Source organism: Mastomys coucha, unplaced genomic scaffold (genome assembly GCF_008632895.1).
Source record: "Mastomys coucha isolate ucsf_1 unplaced genomic scaffold, UCSF_Mcou_1 pScaffold1, whole genome shotgun sequence".
In the NCBI taxonomy this organism is placed as follows: Eukaryota; Metazoa; Chordata; class Mammalia; order Rodentia; family Muridae; genus Mastomys; species Mastomys coucha.
In genome coordinates this window covers 23,698,269-23,717,036 of record NW_022196891.1, presented here as the reverse complement: position 1 = coordinate 23,717,036, position 18,768 = coordinate 23,698,269, and the positions used below count along the sequence as shown (strand labels likewise).

Here is an 18,768-nt window from a genome sequence, read left to right as displayed (position 1 = left end):
GTGATACCTCACTGAGTAAAACATTTGCAAGCATGAAGACCTGAGCTTGACCACCGGAACATACATGTTTAAGAAGCCAGGCAGGTACAGGTAAATAGTTCAGTGGTTAAATCACCTACTAGACAAGCATAAAGACCCGAGTTCAATCTCCATCACCCACGTAAAGCTGGACACCACAGTGCCTATAATCCTAGCACTCCTGTGGGAAGACGAGAGACAGACAGGAGCCTCAGAGCTCAGCTAGGTCTCCGCTGACATATGCCCCAGAAAACAAGAGCTTGTCTTCTCTCAGACAAGATTGAAGTCAAGGATTGATGCTTGAAGCTGTCCTACTTATATGTAAACACATACACACACATGGACACACACACATGGACACACACGGGCATACACACACACACACACACACACACACAAATTTTACATTAAAAAAAAAAGCAAGGCACAATGACACAGAGTTATAATCTCAGTGCTGTGGAGGTGGAGACAAATGGACCCCTGAAGCTCACAGACCAGTCAGACCAGCCTACCCACCTAGTAACCAAGCCAGTGACAGATCCTGTTTCAAAAACTCATGATGGACAAAATCTGAGGAATGACAGCTGAGGTTGTTCTCTGACTTCCACATGCAAGGACACACACATGGACACACACACACACACACACACACACACACACACACACACGTGGGTCCGTGTGTGTGTGTGTGTGTGTGTGTGTGTGTCCGCACTCGTGCACATTCTGATAGTTACAAAGCTCCAAGCCCCTGTAGACTCTTTGATCCTACTAACACTAGTCTCAAATGTCCCAAACTAGGAAGGCAGGCGGAAGGACAGAGACACAGAAAAGACATGACTCAAGCATTTTGCCCAGACATTCGACTGGGCCACAGACAGTTGCTGGGGACAGACACTTCCTCCTTTTCTCTGTCCCTAAAAAGGGTACCTAGGTCACTGTCACCCCATTCACCCCTTCTCTCTATTTTCAGAGCTCTACATCAAGTAAGTTTATCATATGGACATTAAGTTGCTAACAGAAGAAAAACTAAAATGTCCTCTAAAGGGGAGAGCTTTGTTCTGATCCTAACAGAATCAGACTTAAGCCATCTCGTCTCATCTTGGCACTGAGCAACAGCCACAAAATGATTTAGAGGAACTAAGGGAGGGTGGGAAAATTCATAGAAGACAGGTATGAAATGGTTGGATTTTTCTTGACTGAGATAGAGCTCTGTTCCAGCAACAAAGGGTCTCCCACAAGTCCAGAGTAGGAGATCCCTCCGGTCTTGACAACAAACTTGAGAGAGGTCAGTTAATGAACTTGCTTTCCACGTAGAACTCAATAGGTTCTAATTTGATCTAACCTTATATCGAAGTATAGTTGCAGGTGTGACTTTGCCATTACACGGGAAAACCCACACAAACCTCAGCTTGCTCCTTCCTCACTTCACAGTCCCCAGAGGCGTCCAGGACCATATTCAAACCCCAAGCTGAGGCCTGGCAACTACTGCCAGGAATTACTGCACTCTAGATCTAGACCAGGGCAACCTTAGCAAATCAGAAGGCATCCTCTGGGTCTTACACGTAGATACACACACACACACACACACACACACACACACACACACACTTAGATACACACACACACACACACACAGAGAGGCACGCTCGCTCGCACAGCTCAAGAGTGCTCCAAAAGCCACCGAACAAAAAAAAAAAAAAAAAAAAAATACAAGCGCCACCCCCTTCCCTCTTCCCTACGGTGGCTTTGTGTGTGACATCGACTGTGAGCGCGCCAATGTTGTCGGGCTCACACACCCCCTTCCACCCAACCTGCTCCGGCACAGAGTAAATGCGCGCGACTGAGCGCCCTGGGTTCCCTGAGAGCGGGTCCACCTGGCAGACCGACGCCTCACCAGGCCTCTGGTCTCCCTTCCACCCGCAGGGAGCAAGGGTATGACATCCACGCCCCCGTCTCCAGAGGCCAGAGTGGATCTGGAAAGCAGAACCCTGGTGCCCGTCACAAGTCAGGCAGCGACCCAGGGACGAGAATGGGAGAACAAGAGGGTACAGAGATTCCCCACTCGCACACCTCACTACCCCCAATTTAGTGAGCTGCGGCCCCAAAGGGGACCAAAACGGCTGGCCTGGCGACTCGGCAGGAAGTTCCCAGGACTGCACTGAGCATGCTCTGGGGGAGTGTGTGTGTACGCGGGTGTCGCCCTTACATCCCGCAGCCTCTGCCATCTCCCAGTCGTGGGTGCACGCCGGCTGGATCGCGGTCAGGGCTCACGGTCCCCAAGGCTATCTGGGTTACGAAGGGTCTTCTTGACCTCAGCCGCAAGCTTTGGATCTTCAGATCCCTCCTCCCCAGGGACCTGGGGCCCCACTCCTTCATTCTTCCTTCCAGCGGGCTCTAGGCACATCTCACGCGGAGCTCTCGGATCCCCAGGACCCTGGCCCGGCCCACGCTGGCATCCTGGTTTCTGGTTTCAACGCGGTCCCCCGTCCAAAATGCTAATCTCAGCTTCTCGCCACCAGCCCACGCCACCCGAGCCCTCTCTGGACAGTTCCTTGGAAGCCTAAAAGCCTCAGAGGCTAAGAAAGGTCTTCGGAGTCCCATGAGAGGGGATGCCTCTGAGCAGGTGGTGGACCCTCCAAGCGGGTCCCTCGTTTGTACTCTGGGGTTCCCACCTCCGTCCCAAATCAAACACGACCAGAACATCCACCCACGCAGCCCCCCGGTGTTAGCGTTGGGCCGGATAAGGGCTGCCTCATCTCCCCTAGCATCCCCCCCCCCACGCGTCCCCCGCAAACCACAGTCCGTGCATCTCCCTGAGGGGGGATGGCGAGCTTCTGAATCGATCGCTCGACCCTGCAGCAGCTCTTACCTGCTAGTAGGGGAGCAGCAGAAGCACCATCAGTAGCAGTCGGGGTCACTCTCCAGCAGTCGTGCTCCAGGGAACAGGGGATCCCAGACACAGCCAGGAGCGGGGTCACAGCGCCCCCAGAGACTGAGACGCGGCTACCTGGGCTGGATCGAGCCTGGGGCCGCCGCCGCCGCTGCCACCGCGGGAGCCGCAGGGCTGCCGGGCGAGCGGGCCTCGGCAGGGACGGTCTGAAAACTACCAGCCCTGGCGGGGCCGTGCGCAGCGCGTCCACCTTCCGCCCCTAGACGCAAGCAGGGACGTTCCTCCTGGGTCTGCACTCTCAGGACAGAACGGTTAGGAGATCTTTGCGAGGTCTGCACTACCCTGCCCGGATCGACCGACCCAACTTCTCTCGGCTTCTGGGCTCGCGCCGCTCTCCAAGGCAAAGGGATTCCGGGCCACGGACGTTCGGCGAATTCCCCGCCCACCCGGCAGAGCGCTCAGCCAATTCGGAACGCCTCGGCTTCTCGGGGATCGTCTGCAAACTCTAGACCCTGTACAAGAGGACTTGAAGCCGCTCCATTCCGCAGCCCAAGGAGAAAACAGGCAGAGAGCTAGACTGAGGGAGTTGAGTAAATAATACTCTAGCCAGGTCAGGGGCGGGGTACAGTTACTGTTACATACCGTGCATCCTCCAGAGAGATGGTCTCTGGGCCTCCTTAGAACAGGGACTTTCTAGGAGTGAAGCCAGTGGGGAGGTGACGGCGGGCTCAACTATTTAGGGGGTCTCGCCAACTTTAACAAACGCCCTGAGCTCCATTTTATACTTTGTAGAGTAGATTGGCAAAAGCAGTAGGGATTTCTGTCCCCTGTCTTTTATTTATTTATTTTTTAACTGAACAGATTTGTATTCTTTTATTTTGTGGGGTTTTTTTTTGGGGGGTGGGGGTGGGAGTGGGGTGGGGTGGGGGTGGGGTGATGTGCAGTCTTACCTAACTCAGACTGGCCTCGACGAACTTGCTTTCTAGCAGAGGATAATTTCGAACTCTGGATCCTCTTGCCTCCTGAGTGCGGAAATTACAAGCATCAGCCACCACACCATTGGCTTTGGTGACCCTGAGCAAGCCATTTATCCCTCTCCTCTTAGCGGCTCTATTGATGAGAGCAATAACGGCTGCTTCATGGCCTTATTGTGAAGATGGAATGAAATATTTGTAAAGGGTTTGGCAGTGACTGGTACACAGTAGGCACACAATTTTTCTAATGTGCTTCTTTTCTCTGCTCTGTCTGCGTTTTATGAGCAGCCTCCACAGCTTAACACGGCACTCTTGTAAATTCAAAAAAGAAATAAAAACCCATCTCCTGCCCTGAGGGCACCACAATGAAACTCTGACTAGCATGAAATATTCAGTCGGCCACCCTCCAGGGAGCTGGCCGCGCATTTACATCACGGAGCATTATAGATCCTGGTTAAGTGTTATCTGGAATGGAAGGAGGGGTGGACTGGTGGATTACCCCGGGTGTAAATGACAGGAAGTCCTGCTCCTGGAAGCCATCGCTATATCCAGTTACAGTATAAGGCTTTATCCTGCAGAATTTCTTCAAACTTGTTTCACAGCCTTGCTGGGGCCTCCTTTCTTGGGCTAATTTCACCCTAACTTGCCCCCTCCACATCCCCAGCAGAAGTATTTTAAACCTGGAGATTATAAAATTTGGGTTTTTTTTTTTAACACTAGAAACAATTTAGTTCCTCTTCTGCATTTTGTAAAGTAGCCCTCTCGGCCACACAACCGGTGAGTAAGAGCTCTTGAGAGCCAGGTCCTTCACAGAACACACCTGGGGTGTTGTGTACTGTTTGCAGTTCCCTGGGAAGGTACACAGATGAAATCAGCCCTTCTGTAACATCCACTTGGAGGAACAGGCTGGGCTACTCCTGGAACAGAAGAGCTTCCAGCTGTCAGAGACAGTCCAAGCGGGGTCCAAGGACACAGAGGAAATTTGGGTGCCCAGGACAACTTTTTCTGGAAACCCCGGGAATATGCTGAGGCAATCTTCCACTCAAGACCTTAGGGTAAAAAAAAAAAAAAAAAAAAGTGTCTCAAGAAAAATGGTGACATCTGGTGGCCAGGACTTTCTGTGCTGGGTACAGATTCTAATCAAAATAGATTCTCTTGAAAGCCAAGACCCATGGACAGTTCCTAACTGTACCAACCTGGTAGTCTGAAAGACATTCATCATTTAAACTTTATAGAGGATATTCTATATAGTTATTTCAGTTCTTTAACCCAAAGCACATACATAGATGAAGAAATAAAATATCATATAAGTAAAGTAGTAAATTTATATGTACACATATGCATAATCTCTCTTCTCTATCCTTCTCATTTACATAAATGTATTACATGTTCTTAGGGAGAAATTAATATTACTTCAGTTGTTCTTTCGAGAGAGTAAAAGCAATAATTTATGGGAGCTGGGGAGATGCTTCAGTCAGTAGAGTGCTTGCTTGTGTGACCAGGAATATCTGAATTCCATCCCTAGAACCCATATGTAAAGAACCAGGCTTTGTGGAGCATGCTTGTAATCCCAGTGCTGGGGGGTGTCAAAGACACAGATTGATCCCGTAGCTTGCTGGCCAGCGAGCATAGCCGAAATGGAGAGTCCCAGGTAAAAGGGAGTGATCCTGTTTCAGTAAATGAGGTGATATCTGTGAAATGACACCTAAGGTTGACCTCTGACCTCCACAGGAACATGAACACACCGAGGGACTGAATATACTATCTGAATAATTGCAAAGGGGACTCTTCCTTGCAAAGAGGATAGTGGTGGCTAGCATGGGACCAAGTTCATCCCCAGAACCAATATGGAAAGGCGATCTCAAATCAGCCACAGCCCAGCCTGGATGGTGACTTTCTCATGACCTTCCTTCCTTCATATAGACTGCATATACTAAGCCTTCTCTAATCTCTATACCCTGGTGTCCCCCAAGACCACAGGGCCCCATGCAACTGGGCCAGAATTCTACTTTCCTCTTATTGCTATGACGAATGCCATGACCAAATGCAACTTTGCAGGAAAGAGCTCATTCGGCTTATACTTCCAGGTTGCAAACCATTACGGAGGGAAGTTCAGGGTAGGAACTCAAGACTGGAACCCTGGAGAACACTGCTTGCTGCCTAGCCCTCTGGCTTGAGCCAAGGCCCATGTTACCCAGAGTTGGTGCTGCCTCCGCAGTGGGTTTGGCCTTCCCACTGTCATTCATTAATCAAGGCAATCTCTCAGGCATGTGACAACAGGCCAACCCAGTCCAGGTAATTCCTCAGTTGAGGTTTCCTATTCTTAGGATGCATCATCAAGTTGATGATAAAAACCAGCTGGCACACTACACACACACACACACACACACACACACACACACATATACACACACACACACATATACATCAATACATCCTGTTTGAAAATTCAGAAGGAGATGATAGGAATCTCAAGTGAGGTTCCAGTGACCCCTCCCCCTTCACTTCCTCTTTCTATGAGAGCTCCTCAGCAGTCAACCTGCTCTCAGGGGTCTCTGTTAGGAGTTCCAGCTGCCACAGTGAGGTCAACGGTCGTTACTCTGAGAGAGAAGAGTGCTACGAGGGATCAGGTGCAAAGGATGGCGGGGGGGGGGGGGGGGGGGGGGGGGGGGGGGGGGGGTCTTCCATTTTCTGTTTCATGTCATTACCAGTGCCTGTTGCCGAGCCATTTTGAACTATATTGCTCCCGTGTCTGCCCGTATATTTGTTCCAGGTACCATATGGTAGATAATCGCTCAGTTATCATACACAGTGAACAGGCTTTGTCCACGTAGGCAAGTCTGTTGTTTCCTAGCCTCTCTCTGTGAATTATGTTGATTGTTGTAACACTTCATGGGACAGAGCTTACTGTGTCCATTTTATAGATCTAGAAAAGGTAAATACCACACCCACCCATCAGCACTATTGCTCGGGATCCTAGCCATTACTGAATCCGAAGCCATCTTATCCCTGAGGCCTGGAATTTTTGATGCCCTGTTGGCCATATTAGAAAACCAAGAAGGGATGAAGAATGGAACAGAAACTACTCTAAAGAACTTGTGAGATCCTAAAGTATACGTGGTATACATAAACCTATTGGAAGTGGCCTACAGACAGTTCAAGCAAATAACAGTTGTGGTCTTAAAATGTCAACTCTGCCTCCATCTTAGATCAGGGCTCTGTGAAGTGCTTACCACCATTATCTCCACAACACTTTTGTCCTGCTTGGGCTTGAGCCGCCTCCATGCCTGGAGGGATTATCTACTGTGTGCCTGGGAAAGGCAGATGGCTATGTTTGACAAGTCAGTGGTACCCAGTTCCTACAGTGCACATGCTAGGTGTGATGGGATGCTGAGGTGGTATGACCTTACAAGTGCTTGTGCTATGGCTTTGGGAGTTGTGCAAAGATGCAAGCCACTGAGGCAATGCCCATCTTTCTTTCGAAGAAATCCCTCACCTTCTTAAATCAGTCCAAATAGGTCCTAGTTATTCTTAATTAAGTAGCTGAATGATAGACGTTTGAATCAAGAGGCACAAGCTCTTGGGAAGCAGATTTAAACAGGTAAGGGTCATCTAGTTTGATTAAAGCTGAGAGCTGAAACAGTAGACAGGTTTGGTGGGGCAGGAATATAGCTTAATGATATGGCATTTTCCTAGCATGCATGAAGTGCTGGGTTCAGTCCCTAGAAACAAAAGGAAAATCAAAACAAAATTAAAGATTTTGTATGTAACGTTTGGCCTACCGTAACTAAACTTCATTAAACTCAAGGTCAGGGATATGGCTTGGTGGTAGAGTAAATAAATATAAGGTTCTATGTTTAACCCCAGCACCATAAAAATTATTAAATTATATACTGATTTAGTCTAGATTAAAATTTTAGGGAAACCAAGCAGAAACCAAGGACTATAAGGACCATGGGAGGAAGGTAGCTGTGTGGAGTTTAAACAACTTCAAGAAGGAATAATTCAGCCAGTGAGATTATGGGAAATGGATCTTACAGCCAAGCCTGACAACCTAGATTCAATCACAGAGACTCGGTTATGAACACAGTAAGCAGGTTTTGTCCACGTAGTCCAGTCCATTATTTCCTAATTGTGTTTATTGTTATAACAGTTCAAGGGACAGTTCAAGAGCTTACTGTGGCCATTTTATAGATCGAGAAAAGGTAAATAACACACCCACCCATAAGTACTATTGCTCAGGATCCTAGCCATTACTGAATCAGAAGTCAGCCCGTCCCCAAATTAGGAGAGAACTAACTCCCACCAAGTTGTCCTTTGGCCTCCATAGAGGCTTTGAGCATAGGATGGAAGCTCTCTATCACCTGAAATATATCCCTAGCTGTTCTCTGAGCTCTTATGGTAGATGTTAAGTCCTTTTATAAAGGTGAGATGTCACAAAGACTTCAGTGTCGCATAGAGGAGGAACTGCAAGACTTTAGCGAGTACACCACATTTTCTGTGACACAGCTGGAAACTGGGATTGAGAAGCACACGACCCAGTTCTGGACAGGGACATTTAAGGGCATGTCTACTAAGAAATTTTGTTTGTGTTGCTGTTGTTGTCATTGTTTGAGATAGGGTTTCTCTGTGTAGCCCTAGGAGGACTGGAGCTCACTCTGTAGACCAGGCTGACCTCAAACTCAAGAAATCCTCCTACCCCTACCTCCAGTGTGCTAGGATTAAAGAAGTGCACCATCTCCGCCGGCCCAAAATACATTGTTTTCCATTATCTTTAATGGTGGTGGTAAGGATGGGAACCTAGGTAAGGGCGATACCGCTGAGCTGCATCCCCTGCCCTGTGTTTCCTTTTGATGCAGTTGGGAGTAGAAAGGGAGCAGCAACAGGCATCCTAGGTCTAATGAGTGCCAGACAGGTGCTCTACCATAGAGTCACATCCCTAGACCCTCTGTGCCTTTGGGTTCCACGCCCTTGAACTGAGGTCCGGAAGCTGGAGCCATGGCAGCTATTATGCAACCCTAAGACATAAGCCTAAAAAGAAAAGCCAAGTGAAGGATCAAGTCTAGAAAGATGAAAATGGGGCCCAGACATTTGAAGAGTCCTTGTAAGGAACACTACACATTAGGTTCTACGCGGGAAAGAAACTGAAATTTGGCACAGGATTATTTATTAGTGAAAAGCACACCAACCTAACACGCATGGCCTAAAGCATTTCTAAAGGATAATGTAATCCTGAAGAAAACACCCCAAAATAGCATTACCGTAAGTATCTTTCTTCTAGCCACAGGGAGACACATCTCAGAACAGCCTGTCTTCTTGCCTGCTACTCCTTGAAAACTTGGAAGGGAATGGAAATACATTCTATAATGTATAGTAGTGCATTTTAAAAGGAATACCCCGCCCTACTGGCCCTTTGGACTACAGAACTGCCGCCGGGCGTTTTGTCCCACGGTCTCCAGCTCCTCTACACCTTTACATGGTCTCCATCCCCTTGGCTTGTATCCCTGTGACGCAAGCTTCCTGGTTCCTCCAGAGAAGATATTGGGCTGCTTGGAGTTTTAATACAGATTTTAATTTTTAGCTATTGCTAATCATACAAATTTATGAGAGGGGCGCATATGGTTCTTAACATTCACCTCCTTAAAAGATTAAAATAATTATTTTGGCTCACTCTTCCCTAAGGATTTACATACACTGTTGGTAAGGTGCTCACACTGCCATGAATAACTTTATTGAAACTACTGTGACACACACACACACATATGCGCGCTCACGTGCATGCACACATACGCACATGCTAGGATTTGATTCTAATGCTTTGTCTTAATTTGACTTCCAAAGCTGCACTTCCAGACCTCAGGATCCCTGCCCCCAACTGGCTTTGATTGATAATAAAGAATTGCTGTACAGCCAATGGCTGGGCAGAAAGACGAAGGCGGAACTTTTAGTTTACCTGACAAGGGGTAGAGAAAGAGAGGAGAGAAGGGGAATTTCCATGACTCAGAGGGAGAAGGGTAAATCTTCCAGGAATGTGGAAAAAGGAATGCGGCCCTATGGGGGGAATTCTCAGAAGGTAATGGGATAACAGAGATAAAATACAGATTTTAAAAGATGTTAACTCAGGAATACCAGAGAGAGATGTGTGCTAGACCTAGGGAGGTTTAGAAGTGCCCAGCCATTGAGCTTGTCAAGGCATATAAAAAAATAACTGGCTGTGTGTGTGTGTGTGTGTGTGTGTGTGTGCCACGCACACTTTGCCTGACGGCTGTATTTGAGACATAAACTTCAAGGAAAGTCAGTCTCCTGCCTCCGCATTGTTGCCTGGCACCCCAAACTCAGAGGTAGCCCAGATATGTCCTCGTACTTGTGTGCTAGGAGCCCATCAAGATATCATTTGTTAACAGCTAGAAAAAAGAAAATTCAGACATTGCTCTCTGACCTTCACCAATGTTCCATCATCCTAGTCAAACCCTGGCTTGGAATGTTAAGCCATTCTAACTAATTGCTTCCAGCATTGTGGGTAGGGCATTAAAGCTTAACAGAAAGACGACATAGATCATTCAGCATTCTAGAGTCTGCATTCAGCATTTGGACTCGCTCACACTCAGACTAGAACCACCTAAGGGTGGACTAGGACTTAGATTCATGCAGTCCATAACCCCCCCTCCCCCAGGGCCCGGAGCGCTTGGGCCCGGGGCTGGGGGGGGGTGGTGCAGCACCAGTCGAGATTCAAGAGACTGAGCATTCAAGATTCGCGCATTCAAAATTGAAGATTCGAGCATTCAGCATTGAGGACTCGAGATTCAAGCCTCTACCCTCCTGGCTGGTGCACCCGCAGCCCCCCAGGACTCTGGCCAGGACCGACCATGTAGCCCGAACATACTCAGAGCCCGGGGTTGCTGCACCAGTCCCGAGGAGATGGCTAATGTTTTTAGATCCAGTGTGTTTTAGGTGGCCTCAGATGTACCTCGACTACTGAGGTGCCAGATTTTTCATTTTTCTCTTTTGCAATGATTGTAAAAGCCTCATGTCAATTTTTAAAGAAATACACTCAGACCTTACACCACTCGTGTTGAGTCTGTTTGTCAAAGCCGGATCCCGTGCACACCTGACCAGAACCCATCGTCCTGTGGAACAAGGGACCCTGTAAGAAACCCCAGACCGTGGCATGTGTGTGTGCGCATCTTTTTTCGAGAATCTAGAGAGCTCTTGGGTGAGTGCAGTGCGTACAATCCACTGGGAGACAAAGCAGTTTAACAAATTCACTGCTACATAAATATACACATGCAAACACACACATACACAAACACACACACATGCATACACACACATGTACAAAGACATGAAAGTAGAAGCAAAACTTCTTGGAGAGAAGAGAATCAGCAGGCATGGAAGAGGGATAAAAGAGGATAATGGGAGTGGCTATGATAAAAAGACATTATTTATACATATGAAAATGTCATAGTGAAACCAATTATCATGTATAGCTAATATATGTTAGTAAAAAATAATTAAAATGTTTTGGACCTCTAGGGTTTTTTGTTTGTTTGTTTGTTTGTTTGTTAAGGCAGAGTTTCATATAGCCTGGGCTGACCTCAAACTCCTTATCTGTCTGAGAATAACCATGAAATTATGATTTGCCTACATCCATCTTCCAAAGGCTGAGATTATGAGAACATAGGTGTATGTCACCATGCCTGGTTTTTAAAAATTTGTTTTGATTCCCGTGTAACCATTACCATATATATAGGGCACAATGTGACAATGACATGTCAGTACATGGACACAGTCTTCGCTGGTTAAATCAGTGTCATTAATGTCTGGAGCTTATTGTCATTACTGTGTATTTGGGAACTGGAACTCCTGGGAACCAACCCTTGATCCTCTGCAACAGCAATAGTGCTCTAAACTGCTGAGCCATCTCCCTCTACCCTAGCAGCCTAACTGTCCGATAGCAACCCTATCGTTGTGGTCTATCACAGAAGTAGCAAACTGCCACAGACACAAACACAGTGGCTGGGAACAGCTCAGATCTGTAATCTTATTATGCCGGTGATCAGTCTGAAATCAAGATCCTAGCTGGAGGGATGTAAGCAAAGTGTTTGCCTTGCAAGTTGGAAGACCAGAGTTCAATCCCCCAGATCTTGTGTTTAAAATAATCTAGGTGAGATGGGGTGTGCTTATAACGTGGGGAGACAGAGACGTTTGGATTCCTAGTATTCTCTGGCCAGGGAACCTAGCCTTCTTGGCTAATTCCAGGCTGAAAGAGGACCTACTCAAAACCAAAAAAAAAAAATAAAGGTGAGTGACATTGGAGAGCAACCCCTGAGGTTGTCCTCTGACCTCTGCTCATGCGCGTGCGTGACACACACACACACACACACACACACAAGCACACCTGCACACAAATGCACACATGGGAACACATACACACGTTCATGCACACACATATATGAACACTCAAGAACATGCAAACACACATAACATATATGAACACACCCAACTATGTACATGCTTGCGCACGTATGAACGTATACACTTCCTGGAGTGGACTGTTCCTAGAGACTGTCCCAATTCCTAAGCTGATGGATTCACGTCACACCATTTCTCTCTGCGTGTCAATTATCTCATGGGTTCCACTTGTTAGATATAAGTTTGGGGGTCATAAAGAAAGAGCCCATCATTTCAACTGAAGAATCTGGACAAGACAGACTTCACTCTTGATCAAGAGGGTGTGCTCTGAAGACCAAACACACAAAGACTATTCTATTGGGTTTTTATTCTAACTCAGAGGGTGGCTATGACTCTAACCCATTAGCTGCAGTATGACCTCAAAATCCATGGCTGGAGAGATAGTTTAGTGGGCTTGGGTACTTGCTACCAAGCCTGAGGACCTGAGTTCAATCCCTGGGTCCCATGTGGTGAAAGGAGAGAATCAATTCCCACAGCTGTTTTCTGAACCCTCAACACACGTCATGTGCCTACCCTTATACTCATCAAAAATAAAGAAATAAATGTATGTAATTTTAAAAATACTAATTTCATCACTTTTGTGAAGTTAATGTTCCCAGGTTCTAGAAATTTGGACAAGGACATTTTTGGCATCTGACACACAGCCCACCTCAAACCCCACGTCCTAACGTCTCCTGGGAACCAATGTTACCATGGGATTCTCCACTGATCTGCTCTGAGTCCGTGGCTGGCTGCATTGTCTTCTTCACTCTGGTTTGAGCCCTTAGGTTTGCTTTGTCTAAAAGAAAGAGGCCAAAGTGACACTGCAAACGGCTCTTCCAAATTCCTCTTATTCTCATGCACCATCCCAAGAAGGGAGGCTCCATCATCCTAGCCCAGAACAGAGATGAGATGAAAGAACAGAGAGTGAAGTGGTCCAGGGCAGGCCCAGCTCAGCCACTCTTCAAGGGAGTGAAAAAGCATTGTCTGCACTAACGACTTTGTTGGTGTGCTCACTAAATACCTGGCAACAAGCCACTTGAGGAGGAGAGGTCTAAGGAGTCTGGCAGAGGGGGCACATCGGCTGGACTGGCTGAAGGCTGGGGCTGCAGAATATGTGCTCAAATCGCTGTGGACCCACGAAGCAGAGTGAAAACAGGAAGTGAGGAAGGTCTATAACATCTCAAGTTCCACTGCTCACAGTTCACTTCTTCCAGATGGGCCCCACATCCCAAAGATCCCTCAGTCTCTCAAAACAGTACCAACTGTTCAAACCCTGGAGCCTGTGGGGCACATTTCACATTCGACACATGAAATCTCCCTTGACGCTAACCCAGGACTGTTAGAAATAAAGACGTGACGTGGAATGCCATCTCTCGTGATGGTTTGCTATGCAAAATGGTTCACTTCTTTACACAATAGTTTTAAGAGCTGGCGGAAAGTTGTTCAGAACACCTACAGTTGTGTACACTCAAGTACACATACACACCTCAATTTAAAGTGTATCAGACTTAATTCTTTTTTTTTTTTTATTTTAGTGGTTTGTGAAGACTGCTCCGAAAGCAAAATGCCAAATGGGTTAAAATATAACAGGCCCCCAGACCTTAGCACAACTGACTCCACAGCGATAGTAACTATTCAGGCCATAAAAGTCAGCACGCAGAGGGTACTACCTGCCAGAATGAACACAAAGGCCTAATCCAGTAAAGTCCATAGCTCTGGGAGAGTCTCTCAATGGACTAGCCTTGCTCTTCGGCTTCTGGAGTTCTGCTTCTTCGGCTAATAGTTTCTGTTAACTGAAGTACGTCAACCCATATGGTTTTTCTGCTTAAAAGCTCATCCTGAAAAAGGCTCAGGGCTGCGCAGGGATCCTGAACACCCGATATATTCACGAGTTAGCCAATAAAGACTTTCTACTGGCTTAACCCCTTGTCCAAGCTGTCTTCTCTGCTGGATGGCCCACAACAGAAGCAAATGTGTTCTGGGCTTGTTTGTTTGTTTGTTTGTTTGTTTTTGAGCAACAAAAAAAAAATTAGAAAAAGCAGTGGCTTAAAATAAAGGGGACTCCTTATGCCGTAAATAACAAAAGGATAAACCGTGGTGGGTTATATATTTGCTGAAACAGGCTTGCAAAACCCTTTGGCATTTTCCGACACTGCCCTAGTCTGTAAAGCCTGTGGCTTGGGAAGGGGCTCAGGCCCAAAGCATGTCCCGTGCCGTGCTGCTTCAGTGTCTCTTATTTGCCGCTGTGTGCTTGTGCGTACAGCCGTGGTATGCCAGGAGCTAATGCCGTGTGGGTCTTCCAAGCTAGCGATCAGCCATCCATTTGGTGATATGAGGTGGGTGTCTAGTGGCAAGCCACCATGGGAGTATTTTTATTACAAATACCATGCTCCAGTCATGAATGTGCACAATTGGTTGTGATAAAAGTGTTGTTGTTGTTGTTACGCTTATTTTATTTGTTTATTTATGGGTGTTGTGCAGCACCAGTGCTGTAGTGTTATGTGCAAGAGTCAGAGGACTACTCATGGGAGCCAATTTTCTTTTTCACCATGTGGGTCCCAGAGATCACACGGTTGTTAGGCCTTTCGGAAAGCTCCTTTACCCAGTGAGCCAACTCGTGGGCCCATGAGAGTATTTCTTGTGCTAAGTCAGAAATATTTTCAGAAGCTCAGAGAGCCTCGTTCGTCCCCATAACACTGTTTTCTGGAGGTGACCTTCCTGCTCTTGAAAGCAAGGCTTGACACAGCAGCAAAGTAAATGGTGACTAAACCTAAATTAATTTGGAATCTGGATTTTCTTCCCTCCTCGGATCCTCAGGTTCTGGTGTTCCCTTTGCCTTCTGTCAAGCTTGGTGAAGAAGGGGACAGTATTTCCCACTCTGTGTGGGGCTGTGGGTGGCACCTTATGCCAGTGATGGAGAAGGAAGGGGAATTTGGTTCGTATGATTCCAAAAGATTGGCGCAAGTTCCCTCTGCTGTTTTCTGACCATGAACGAGCCTAGCGGTGCCTTCCTGCGTGAGTGAGTGAGGTGGGGACAGAAGCTCTCTTTGAACCATGCCAGCAGCTCTTATCGGCTGCTAGCAGACCCTGGCAGAGCAATCAGGGAGGCCGGATGCTTGGGGAAAAATTCACCAGCTCAGTTGGGTTGGCAGCAGGACTCAAGTCAAGTTGCCATTACTAATAAAGTTTGGAAGGATCTTTGAGTCAGACAATGATCTAAACATCCCTTCCATGCGTCTCTCTTCATCAAGTGCCTGAGATGCTGTATTTTTTGATTTCTCAACTTGTGTATGTTTTTTTTCCGTGTGTGTGTGTGTGTGTGTGTGTGTGTGTGTGTGTGTGTGTGCATGCAGGTATACATGGATGGATATGCCTCCTCAGTCACTCTACTCTCCACCTCGTTTAAGACAAGAGAGGGTTCTCTAAAGGAACAGAACGGACAGGATATATATATATTTGGGCACGTCATTAAATTGGCTAATAGGACCGGATCTAAAGAGCTGAATCCAGGAGCTGCTTAGCCCATGAGGCTGGATGTCCCACTGGTCCTGATCTGGAGCTGATAGCCCAGAGGACCCTGCTAGTCACTCTAGAAGCTGGAAAAAGCTGGTTCTAATGTCAGAGAGCAAGGGGGTAGATGATTTTGCCAAGAAGAGTGAGGGCAAGCAACCCCCCAAAAAGAAGCAAAACCCTTCTTCCATGTCCTTTTATTTGAACTGCCAGAAAGTGCCACCTAGATTTAGGGTGGGTCTTTCTGCTTCAAATAATCAGATCAAAAAAAAAAAAAAAAAAAAAATCCTTCACAGGAGTGCCCAACAGCTTTGGTTTTAGTCGAGTCCAGATCCAGGTGAGTTGACAACTAAGACTAACTACCAGGACAGGCTGTCCCACTGAAACTAGAACTCATGATTCTGATGGAGCAGCTGGCCAATGAGCTCCAGGAATTGTCCCGCCTCTGTGCTAGGTTGCAGGTGTTCACTGCCACTGCCCGGCATTTTCACTCAGGCTCTGGACACCGGAACTCATATCCTCCTGGTTACACAGGCTGTCCATCGTCCACCGGGTTATTTCTCCAGTCCTGGGTTTCTTGATGAACCACCGCATCCATTTGGGCAGAAAGCCTCAGCCTTTATCCTGTCTTTATGGCTTTCTCTGCACATCTTGCCTTGGGTACGTTTAGACCCTGGGTGCTTTTCCTTGCCCATGGTGAGCCCCTGGCTTTCACTATAGCAGATGGGTTTAAACAGGGGCTCTGGATCAACACTGGTCGCCAGGAAACTTCCTGAGTAGTATGGACATACGAGGCTTGCCTGTAGTCCTCAGCTCTCCCATCCACATATTAACCAGGCCTGACTCACTTGGGTATCCTAGATCAGACAAGCTCCCTAAAGTCATAGAGTACAAACTATTTCTATTGCTGGCTCTTGCATCTCTCTCTCTCTCTCTCTCTCTCTCTCTCTCTCTCTCTCTCTCTCTCTCTCTCTCTCTCTTTCTCTCTCTTCCTTTTCCTGATAGAGCCTCATTATGTAGTGCCAGCAGGCCTGGAACTCAATATATGAGCCGACTAGCCTCAGACTCACAAAGATCTGCCATCTCTGTCTCCCAAGTGCTGGAATGAAAGGTATATGTCTCCACAGCTCATTCTCCATAGTCATTAAGTCTCCCATTGAAACACTAGGCAGGCCTGACCTTGCTTAGTGCCCTAAACCAGGCAATATTAGAGACTCAGGGTGGAATAGTCTCAGTCACTCTGAAGTTTCACATTGTCCCAGCTAAAGTTGGCCCTAGCCAGACTTGCTTCACACTCTCAGCTCCCAGAGCTGTCTGCTTTCACACCACGATTTCATCATTACCATTAGTCATTAGTCACTTGCTTAAGTACTAGACAGATGCTACATCAAGTTGAATCCCTCTCCCACTCCACACATATATGCATCCTTCAACCCGCACTGATCTCTGGGCTACTCTTCTGGGAGAACACCGGAGGCCTATTCAGTGCATCCAGGAGCAAGGCTGGGACTCCCAAGACATAAAAATATTACAGCCCAGCTAACAAGATGGCTGTTGTGCAAGTATGAGAATCTCAAAATCATCAAACCCACATAAAATCCAGGCTTGGCAGCACATCTGTAACTCTAGGGCTGGGGGGCTGGATGAAGACACATCCCTGTATCTCACCGGGCAGTCGGCCTTGCAAACTCAATGAGCTCCAGGTTCACTGAGAGACACTGTCTCAAAAAATAGGGTGGAGAGTAAGGAAAGATAGTGTCTACCTTTGCCTTTCCTGTGCACATACTCAGATGCACACACACCCAGATAAACACATATATACTGCACACACACCACTGCTGACATGCTAGTAGTCATGGTTCTAGCATATTCTACACGCCACCCATAGCTCTGGGCGTTTTGCTCATGTTAAACTATGAAGCTCCCTGGAAACAGATACTGTTGGCATTGCTTTACAACAGAAGGAAACAGAAATTGAGTGAATTGCTCAAGACCACAGAGCCATGGTCAGGCAGACGGTGCAGTGGGTGAGAGTGAATGCTGTACAAACCTGGTGACCTATGCTGGACCCCGAGAAGCTACTTACACCTCTACCCTCAGCATCCCTGTAGCAGGATGGGAAGTAGAGACAGGAGCCTCTTCTAGAGGAAAATGATTCTTCCAGAACCTTGTGGGTCAGGTAGCCTGGAGCACGCAGAGTCGAAGAAACAGCACATGAAGGTGAGAACTGACTTCCAAAAGTTGTCCTCTGGTGTGGGCTATGGAGCCTGCGTGAGTGCACACACACACACACACACACACACACACACACACACTCACACACACTAATATTACTATATATTATTTTTATCTGGGTGTGGCAGTGAATGCCTTTAATACAAGCGCGAGCCAGGAAGAAATAAACATGTCTCTGGGAGCTGGAGGCCAGCCAGGGAGGGTTACATAACTGAGACCTCATCTCAAGAGAGAAAGAAAGAAAGAAAGAAAGAAAGAGAGAAAGAAAGAGAGAAAGAAAGAAAGAAAGGAAGGAAGGAAGGAAGGGAGAAAGAAAGAAAGAAAGAAAGAAAGAAAGAAAGAAAGAAAGAAAGAAAGAAAGAAAGAAAGAAAGAAAGGCTGAGGCTGGAATCAAACCCAGAGAGTTTGACCCCTTGGCTCAGTATAAGCTCAAAGTAAGCATTCTGCTCTAAAGCTCTGAAGAATGAGTGAATGTTTGTCATTCAGTGGAAAGGCAGAGACTTCCCTCCTTACATTCCCGTGGCTGTTTGTGATCTAACCTTCCGTTGGGCCCACCTCGCTCCACACTGTCTCTACACTGTCTCCACACTGTCTCCACACTGTCACCCTTTAGAGCCCCGGGGTGGCGGTTTGTAGATACTTCTCCTTCTGTTGGGCCCATCACGCTCCACACTGCCTCCACACTGT

General features: G+C 47.2%; 1 protein-coding gene across 5 annotated transcripts in view; it reads right to left on the bottom strand.

Moving 5' to 3' along the window:
- Positions 1 to 3,352, bottom strand: part of Mgat5 (alpha-1,6-mannosylglycoprotein 6-beta-N-acetylglucosaminyltransferase) — a 293,646-nt gene extending 290,294 nt beyond the window's left edge. For all 5 annotated transcript variants that reach the window (XM_031380981.1, XM_031380977.1, XM_031380967.1 and 2 more), the window contains exon 1: positions 2,888 to 3,352. The gene's annotated coding sequence lies outside the window, so the exon portion shown is untranslated. The remainder of the gene's footprint in view (positions 1 to 2,887) is intronic.
- Between the last annotated feature and the right edge of the window lie 15,416 nt (positions 3,353 to 18,768).